Genomic DNA, 8,058 nt, shown 5'->3' with positions numbered 1-8,058 from the left:
ACCTTTGTTGGCAAAGTAATGTCTCTGCTTTTCAATATGCTATCTAGGTTGGTCATAACTTTCCATCCAAGGAGTAAGTGTCTTTTAATTTCAAGGCTGCAATCACCATCTGCAGTGATTTTGGAGCCCCCCAAAATATTACTTGTATGATATTCACCTTAAATTTTTTAAGATGTTCACTTTTACTCAGAAATCTATTTAAACAAATGGTATTTGACAACAAGTTACTTACTATTCAAAACATGCTTTGCTCATTGATGCTATATATTCACTTACCTTTTCTCAGATATAAAATAAGACATATTTGTCTTTTAAGGCTATACCAACTATATTTGTTGTTTTCATTTAATCTTTATAAAATGTAATTCCCAAGCTCTTATTTTTATATATCCTGAGTTCTTTAATTCAAATTTCACAATTAAGGTATTCAGTTCAGTTCAGTTCAGTCGCTCAGTCATGTCCAACTCTTTGCAACCCCATGAATCGCAGCACCCCAGGCCTCCCTGTCCATCACCAACTCCCAGAGTTCACTCAGACTCACATCCATCGAGTCAGTGATGCCATCCAGCCATCTCATCCTCTGTCGTCCCCTTCTCCTCATGCCCCCAATCCCTCCCAGCATCAGAGTCTTTTCCAATGAGTCAACTATTCGCATGAGGTGGCCAAAGAACTGGAGTTTCAGCTTTAGCATCATTCCTTCCAAAGAAATCCCAGGGTATTAGTCCCTGATAATATCTTTTTGTTTGTATGCCTGTGTATCTGTCTTTCTATGTTTCTTTGTCTCCAATTCTCTATTTCTCTCTCTCATACACCACACACACACACACGAAGCACATTGTTAATCTTATTTGCCTCGGTCACTAAAATGCCAAGAGAAAATTCAGAGCCATGCTAACACCATAACTTTTCCTGTTGCACCCTCAGCATCCAAGATCTAGAAACCCATTGCAGAGTGGGGTCTTTGCTAGGTGTGTGTCCTCAAACTAACCTCATGGTAAACATCTGCTGATCCCAGGAGGCAAAGGTGTTTCTACAAAGTGAGTTCCTATCTTCTGTGCTGTATGATAACCATGTGTGTCTCTCAATGGAGAAGACTGGACCCAAGTGATACAGCTTTCTGGTGATATTATGTTTTCAACTCACACACAGTCTGCCATTTTCTCCAAACCCTTTCCATAGTCCTGAGTTTCTGGAATGAAATCGATTCTGACATCATCATTTTCCTCTAGTTTTAATGAGATAAAACTGCTGGATCAGACTCATTTGATCTTAGTCATAATTTCTTTCTCAGATATATCTTTATCCATTTCTGTAAAAAAGCTTAGTAAAGAACATCTTATGGAGATAAGGACTATATTGATTTTGTTATCTCAAGAAAATAACATAGTTCCAGGAGTGTTATTAATCTGTTTATGTATTTGCTCTCTCAAACTTACTCTCCTAAACCTTAGCAGCAGGGATCATGTCTTTTACAGTAATCACTGCATTCCTTGCTCTCACTGTAGTGCATGAGACATGGAGAGTACACAGTAATGCAGGATTAATAAACATTTGTCTGATTGGTGGGTTTGTAGGCAGGCTTCAGGTTGTCAGTTCTCCAACCCTCCCCTTCATTATTAATTTACATGAATATATGGTAAACAGTGATGAGTAAAGTGACAAAAACAGAACTTTAAATAATTTTGAAGCTAGCTCATGGGTACAATAAAATAATGTAAAATATGTTCCATTTGGTTATTTCAGTCAGTTTGAGAAATGCATCAAGGGAGAAATCTGGGGAAGTTTTTAAGCTTATTATTATATTACTGTCTTTTCAGGAAACTCTCATGTTCTGCCACTGAATCTAGCTGTTTCTATTTTGTTTTAAATCATATATATATATATATATATATATATATATATATATAATATAAAGAAGGAAATGGCAACCCACTCCAGTATTCTTGCCTGGAAAACCCCATGGATGGAGGAGCATTGTAGGCTACAATCCATGGCGTTGCAGAGTCGAGTCAGATATGACTGAGCGACTTCACTTCACTTCACTTCACTTCATATATATATATATATATATATATATCATTACATATATGTTAGATCTGATAGAGCACCTGAGGAACTATGGGCAGAGGTTTGTAACACTGTATAGGAGGTGGTGGCCAAAAGCAAGCCCAAGAAAAAGAAATGTAAAAAGCAAAATGGTTGTCTGAGGACGCCTTACAAATTGCTGAGAAAAGAAGAGAAGTGAAAGGCAAAGGAAAAAGGGAACAGCAAACCAAATTGAAAGCAGAGTTCCAGAGAACAAGGAGCGATAAGAGAGCCTTTTAAGTAACCAATGCAAAGAAATACAGGAAAACAATAGAAAGTCTAGAGATCTCTTCATGAACATCAGAGATACAAAGGGAACATTTCATGCAAAAAATGGGTACAATAAAGGACAGAAACAGTAAGGACCTAACAAAAGCAGGTGAGATTAAGAAGAGGTAGCAAGAATACACAGAACAACTATACAAAAAAGGTCTTAATGTCCCGGAAAATCACAATGGTGTAGCCACTCACCTGGAGCCAGACATCCTGGAGTGTGAAGTGGGCATTATCATATGTGAAACAGATCGCCAGTCCAGGTTCGATGCATGAGTCAGGGTGCTCAGGGCTCATGCACTGGGATGACCCTGAAGGGTGGGATGGATAGGGAGGTTGGAGGGGGGTTCAGGATGGGGAACACATGTGCACCCCTGGCTGATTCATGTCAATGTATGGCAAAACCCACTACAATATTGTAATTAGCCTCCAATTAAAATTAATTAATTAAAAAAAGGAAGCATTTGTTGTTGATTGTTTAGTCACTAAGTTGTGTTTGACTCTTGTGACCCCATGGACTGTAGCCTGCCAGGCTCCTTGGAATTCTCCAGGCAAGAATACTGGAGTGGGTTGCCATTTCCTTCTCCAATTAGGAAGCATAACTACAAGCAAAACTAATGGAGGTGATGGAATTCCAGCTGAGATATTTAAAATCCTGAAAGATGATGTTGTTAGAATGCTGCACTCAATATGTCAGCAAATTTGGAAAACTCAGCAGTGACCATTAAGACAGGAAAATTTCAGTTTTCATTCCAATCAAAAAGAAGGGCAATACATACTAAAGAACGTTTAAACTACAACACAATTGTGCTCATTTCACATGCAAGCAAAAAAATGCTCAAAATCCTTCAAGCTAGGCTGCAACAGTACATGAACTGAGAACTTCCAGATTTTCAAGCTGGATTTAGAAAAGAAAGAACAAGAAGTCAAATTGCCAACATTCATTGGATCATAGATAAAACAAGGGTATTGCAGAAAAACATCTACTTCTGCTTCATTGACTATGCTACAGCCTTCGACTGCATGGATTACAACAAATTGTGGAAAATTCTTAAAGATATGGGGATACAAGACCACCTTATCTGCCTCCAGAGAAATCTGTATACAGGTCAAGAAGCAACAGTTGGAACCGGCCATTGAACAAAGGACTGATTCAAAATTGAGAAAGCAGTACAGCAAGGCTGTATATTGTCCCCCTGTTTATTTACCTTCTGTGCAGAGTACACCATGTACAATGTTGGGCTTGATGAAGCTCAAGTTGGAATCTAGATTGCAGGGAGAAATGCCAATAACCTCAGTTACACAGATGACACTACCCTAATGGCAGAAGGTGAAGAGGAACTAAAAGGCCTCTTGATGAAGGTGAAAAAGAAGAGTGAAAAAGCTGGCTTAAAATTCAACTTTCAAAAAGTAAGATCATGGCATCTGGTACCATCACTTTATGCATGGTAAATAGATAGGGAAGAATGGAAACAGAGACAGACATTATTTTGGGGCTTCAAAATCACTGCAGACAGTGACTGTAGCTGTTAAATTAAAAGAAACTTGCTCCTTGGGAAAAAAGCTATGACAAAACTAGTTAGTGTATTAAAAAACAGAGACGTCACTTTGCTCACAAAGGTCCACCTAGTCAAACCTAGAGTTTTTCCAGTAGTCATGTACAGAGGGAGATTTGGACCATAAAGAAGGCTGAGTGCCATAGAATTGATGCTTTTGAATGGTGGTGTTGGAGAAGACTCTAGAGAGTCCCTTGGACAGCAAGGAGATCAAACCAGTCAATCCTAAAAGAAATCAGCCCTGACTATTCACTGGAAGGACTAATGCTTAAGTTGAACCTCCAATACTTATAGCCACCTGATGTGAAGAGCCAACTTGTTGGAAAATACCTTATTCTGGGAAAGTTGAGGGCAGGAGGAGAAGGGGGCACAGAAGTTGAGATGATTGGATGGCATCATTGACTCAATGAACATGAGTTTGAGAAAACTCAGGGAGATAAAGGACAGGGAAGCCTGAAGTGCTGCAGTCCATGGGATTGCAGAGTCAGATAGGACTAAGCTTCTGAACCACAACAACAACTAAATATATATATGTATGAAGTGAAGTCTCTCAGTCGTGTCCGACTCTTTGCAACCCCATGGACTGTAGCCTATCAGGCTCCTCCGTCTATGGGATTTTCCAGGCAAGAGTGCTGGAGTGGATTGCCATTTCCTTCTCCAGGGGATCTTCCCAACCCAGGAATCAAACCCGGGTCTCCTGCATTGCAGGCAGACGTTTTACCATCTGAGCCACCAGGGAAGCCCATATATATGTATATATGCATATATATATAGCACAGTGATTCCATTGGGTATCAACTTTGTTAAATGATACATTAGTGTTCTTACTTATAAATGTTAAGAAGAGTAGGTTAGATTCAGTTTTCAAAATCGTTCAGTTCAGTTCAGTCACTCAGTCTTGTCTGACCCTTTTCGACCCTATGGACTGCAGCAAGCCAGGCTTCCCTGTCCATCACCAACTCCCAGAGCTTACTCAAACTCATGTCCATGGAGTCGGTGGTGCCATCCAAACATTTCATCCTCTGTCATCCCCTTCACCTCCTGCCTTCAATCTTTCCCTGATTCAATCTTTCAAAGCAGTTACCTAAGAAGAATTAGGATTCTCTTTCTATACCAGATGGCTAACTGTCTTTGGACTACCTAAAGCCTTGTACTTTCACTGGAGTATTAAAAGCACTCTGAACTGTAAAATAATTTTACTTTCTGCAAACTATAAACTTTTCAGGAATCAAAAGAAGATAATTAATATTGAAGGAAATAAAAATTTTATTACAAAAATGATCAGGAAGTTTAAAAGAAATTGTTAAACTGTTAAAAACCACATTTCACTTTTATCTGTACATTTGATTCTAAATGATTTATAATAGTAGCTGACATGACTATCAAATAGATATCAGACACACTAAATGTGTTATCATGAAACAGATGTCTTACAGTGACTAATGATGAGTTTTCTTATTTAAAACTGTTTATCTCAAATAATTTATGAGTTCTAATCAATCCCATCAAATTCATCTCTGTTCTATTGAAAAGTAAGCTCATCATTGATCCTTCCCTTGAAGGCTCAAACAACTTAGATGGCAAATTTAGTGTAATTATACCAGTTAAAAATTGTTTGCTGCTAAGTCGCTTCAGTCGTGTCCGACTCTGTGCGACCTCATAGACGGCAGCCCACCAGGCTCCCCTGTCCCTGGGATTCTCCAGGCAAGAACACTGGAGTGGGTTGCCATTTCCTTCTCCAATGCATGAAAGTGAAAAGTGAAAGTGAAGTCGCTCAGTCGTGTCTGACTCCTAGCGACCCCATGGACTGCAGCCTATCAGGCTTCTCTGTCCATGGGATTTTTCAGGCAAGAGCACTGGAGTGGGTTGCCATTGCCTTCTCTGAAAAATTGTTTAGTATGCATTAAATAAAAACATGTTCAAAATAACTATGCTTAACTGGAGATAGACAGCAAACTGCTTTATAATCTGTCTTTCTAAATATTATATATTTTGTCAATTGCCATTTATAAATATTATTAGTTGGATGAGTTTAAAGTACCAAACATATTTTCATGTGCCTGTTGGTCATTTGTATGTCTCTTTTGGGAAAATCTCTATTCAACTTCTCTGCCCATTTTTTTAAATTAGGGTTTTTGTTGTTGAGTTATGTGAGTTCTTTATGTTTTTTGAATACTAGCCCTTATCAGACATACTGTTTACAAATATCTTTTCCTATGCAGTAGGCTGCCTTTTCATTTTGTTGATAATTTCTTTCACTCTGTGAAAGCTTTTTAGTTTGATGTAGTCTCATTTATTTTTGCTTTTGTTTCCCTTGCATTTAGGAGACAATACCCAGAAATATGTCACAAAGACCAGTATCATAGTGTCAAACTATTAGTGTCAAACTAATACTGCCTATGATTTCCTCTGGGTGTTTTGTGATTTGGAGTCTTTCATTCAAATCTTTAATCCATATTTAGTGGGGTTTGTGTATGGTATGAGATACTGCAGCCAGAAAATTAAAAGACACATGCTCCTTGGGAGAAAAGCTATGACAAACCTGTAGATAGCATATTAAAAAGCAGAGACATCACTTTGCCTAAAGATCTATATAGCCAAAGCTGTGGTTTTTCCAGTAGTCATGTACAGATGTGAGAGTTGGACCATAAAGAGGGCTGAGTGCCGAAGAGTGATGCTTTCAAACTGTAGTGCTGGAGAAGACTCTTGAGTTTCCCTTGGAAAGCAAAGAGATCAAACCAGTCAATCATAAAAGAAATCTACCCTGAATATTCACTGGAAGGACTGATGCTGAAGCTGAAGCTCCAATAATTTAGCCACCTGATGTGAAGAGCTGACTAATTGGAAATGACCCTTATGCTGGGAAAGATTGAAGGCAGGAGAAGGGGTTGACAGAGGATGAGATGGTTGGATGGCATCACCAACTCAATGAACATGAGTTTGAACAAACTCATGAGTTTGAGCAAACTCACAGAAGTAGTGGAGGACAGGGAAGCCTGGTGTGCTGAAGTGCATGGGGTGGCAGAGTCCAACATGAATTAGCAACTGAACAACAATAAATGAGATAATTCCGTTGTTTTTTTTTAGCATGTAGCTGTCTAGTTTTCCCAACACGACTTATTGCAAAGATTATCCTTTATCTATTGTATCTTTTTGCTCTTTTGTCATAAATTAATCGTCAATTTATGTGTAGGTTTATTTCTGGATTCTCAATTAGGTTTCACTGATCTATGTGCATGGTTTTTCGCTAATAGCATGCTGTTTTGATTACTGTATCTTTGTATTATAGCTTGAAATTAGGGACTGTGATGTCTCCAGCTTTGTTCTTTTATCTCAGGATTGCTTTAGCTATTTGGGATTCTACATAAATTTTATAACTTTTTGTTTTATTTCTATGAAAACTGTCCTTGGGATTTTCATAAGGATTGTATTTAATTTGTGCAAATTGCTTTAGCTAACATTTAAATTTTATCAGTGCTGCTTTTTTTTCAATATGTGAGCATGAAATATCTTTCCATTACTTTTGTCTACTTCAGTTTCAACAATATATTCTGGTCTTCAGTGTATAGGTCTTTTATCTCTTTTGTTAAATTTATTCCTAGGTATTTTATCCTTTCTGTTGCATTGCATTGTAAATGGAATTCATTTCTTAATTTCTCTTTTTGGTAGCTCATTGTTAATAATTAGAAATGAAACAGATTTTTATATGTTCATATTTTATGTCCATTTTATTGTATTAATTTATTATTTTGAATAGATTTTTGGTGGAGTCTTTAGGATTTTCTATGTAAATAAAACCATGTCATCTGAAAATAATGAAAACTTCATTTCCAATTTGGATGCCTTTTATTTTTTTCCTTGCCCAAGTGCTCTCACTAGGACTTCCAAAACTATGTTGAATAAAAGTGATGAGAATGGGAATTGTTGTCTTATTCCTGATTTTAGAGGGACAGCTTTCAGTTTTTTACATGGAGTATGATGTTAGCTGTGAGTTTGTCATATATGGTCTTTGTTAAGAACTATGTTTCTTCTATGCCCATTTCACTGAGGGCTTTTTTTATTATAAATAAATGTGGAATCTTCTGAAATTTTTTTCTGCATCTATTGAGATGATCATATGGCTTTTATCCTTCATTTTGTTAAT

This window comes from Bubalus bubalis, chromosome 7, assembly GCF_019923935.1.
Source record: "Bubalus bubalis isolate 160015118507 breed Murrah chromosome 7, NDDB_SH_1, whole genome shotgun sequence".
Taxonomy (NCBI): Eukaryota; Metazoa; Chordata; class Mammalia; order Artiodactyla; family Bovidae; genus Bubalus; species Bubalus bubalis.
The sequence above is the reverse complement of the archived record's forward strand: the minus strand, read 5'-3'. Positions refer to the sequence as shown.